Here is a 2,701-nt window from a genome sequence, read left to right as displayed (position 1 = left end):
AGCGGGCCTGACCTTTTATTGAATTTTGGGTGTTACGTATCGTTGCCAGTCGGTCTTTGTCTCGGATGACATGTTAGTGATCGCACACGTAGCTACGAAATGGAAACGTTCGAAATTCAAGTGAGACCTAGAGCTCGAGCAGACATTACCTTGTCTCAAGTTAACATACACCAAACGCTGTCAGAGAAACCTCACAAGACAAGTGCGATTTAAAATTTAGTCTCGCGTGATCTCACGCCCATGGGTAGAGAGCTCGCATAGTCACGTGAGTTACACATACTGGTTGTGAGTCTAGAATCTGGAAGACAAGAAGCTTGCTACTTGACTAAATCATCACATTCTACGACAAGTTACATGCTTTGATTTCAGACAAAGAGCACTGAGTCTGACGCAGCCACGAGGAATTCTGGTAAGGCACGTGCCCTACCCCGCTATCCACAAGAAATAATTAGGTAATAATTATTTGTAATATCTACAAAGGCATTCATAGACACATACATGCACTAAACTATTAAAACATACATGTTAGCGGCTGAGATTTCGCAGTTTGCATAGCAACCATACGTCTAGCGCCGGGTGACCAAGATCTCTAATCAAAGCTGATTGTGAATAAAGCTAAAAAGATAATTAAAGTTGCTGAACACTCCTAAAGATGAGTTTCCAGACAAAGCTCAAACGCTTTTGGCAAATTTAGCAATTCAAACAGATTTTTAGTAAGAATAGATCTGCAAGATGATGCGATTGCAGGTGGGTCAGGTTCGTCTGGTCAATGATGGAGTTGTTCATATCACACCAGATGAATGGCTTTTATTTAAATATTTGCTTCTGTGACTGTATATTTGTGATAGTAGTTACTAAGGAAGATATGGAGACTTTGATTTTGAATAGAGGTTAAGTATTAATTGCTTCCTGTTTTGAAACAACTGAGACCATATGTGTACTATAGGATGTCGTAGTCAGACCCTATCCCGCCATCATATTTCCGGCGTGTAAAGATCGAGGAAACTGTCTTTTGATCTCGTTGTTCTGCTGCTCACATTGTCCCACTGCATTCCGGTGGGATAAAGATCTTTATGTCTAATAGTTTGGGGACTATCAAAGTTTACATGAATGCACGCTGATGCCGTTTGTGCTGAATTAATTAAAGTTAAGTGAGGTGAAGTAAATAGATATGACAATGCAGTACATTCTACTGTTAAATTTCTTAAAATGTGATTTCAAAACTTGAATGCTTCACTCGCATATTTTTCTATTGAGTATTCATCTAATCAAATGTTGAGTTTATTAAATACGATCTGGTGACCGTGTGAGAACCACAGGGCTTATAACCGAACGGTATACTACATCTTATTGTACACAACCACCGCTGAGAAATTTTTTGCGGGTCAGAAACGTGAGCGCGAAATAGAGAGCGACGAACCACGCCGTTGGTGCTTTCACTACCCACATGCTATAGATCCGATGCTATTATTGATTTATTAATAACAGATGACTGCTTTACAGACTACTTAGTGTTTTGTACCACACCTCTAATTCTTATACTACAAATGCATTGCACGGCTAGGATCGCTTGTTCAGGTTCTCTTTAGCTAGAACTTGATGAAGCACTGGCATATCTAAAATAAATGTGCACTTATATGACAAGAAGTACTCGAAATTGAATTGTAGCCGCATGAGAAATGACAGGTTCTAACAATTTATAAATTTAACATTCAAATTTGCAATTGTATACTCAACCATCTGATGTTGTGGTGACAAAACGGGATTAAATATGTAAGGTAACTCTGCTTGCTAATGCACCATCTTTAACGTCCAAAGAGGCATTACGACACACCCTTTTGGGCGTAGTCGTTCCGTGCAACCAACACAACAGAATATAATATCTCTTGACAATACAACCTAACTTTGTGCTCTGTTTCGACATGTTTGCAATATCTGATCTACTAACGCGACTGCAACTGTCACAACAGGCTAGAGCGTTACCTCAACAGTCTAACTGATGATGGGTGTAAATGCAAACCACTGAAATAATTTGAATTATCTTCTCACCCCGACAATACTAACTTCCAGTCCACATTTCGTTCACACTCTCTCGACTTCGCTAATCCAATGCAGCCTTTACGGAAATTCGAAGATACAATGGCAAAGCCATGCAGGAGTCGGATTCGTAAAATAGACACAGTGAAACAAGCAAAGCATCTAAAATTGTGACAGCATTCAACCCCACATGCACTTACTCAAAATAGTACAGCAGAATGATATAAAGTTTTCAGTCATTTCTGTCCTTACCAAAGTCACTAGCTGTTTGCTCTGCAGCAGAACTTGCTTCTTCAGTAGGTGTCAACTTTTTACCTCTGGAAATGAGGCAGACATGACATAGGACATTCTTGTTAGTGAGGCTTCTTGTCTCATTACAGAGTCTAACAATTTGTAGATCTCAAAGCATACACCACTCTGCTGTGCATGCAATATACACTGTTAGAAGGTTTATATACAGTAGTTCGCCATGATTACATCGTCTTCACACTCTGACCATCTCTCTGGCAGCCACATCATGTTAGTCCGCTCACGAGGCTGTTTTTCCTTGACGAATAGGTCATGTCTTTCAGACAAAACTTTTCCGAGGTAGATATCACAAATTGTATCCTGTAGATACAGCATATATTGTACCATGCATTGTCTTTTCTGAAGAAAGACATTA

Source organism: Corticium candelabrum, chromosome 13, assembly GCF_963422355.1.
Source record: "Corticium candelabrum chromosome 13, ooCorCand1.1, whole genome shotgun sequence".
NCBI lineage: Eukaryota > Metazoa > Porifera > Homoscleromorpha > Homosclerophorida > Plakinidae > Corticium > Corticium candelabrum.
Note: the sequence above shows the minus strand (reverse complement) of the source record.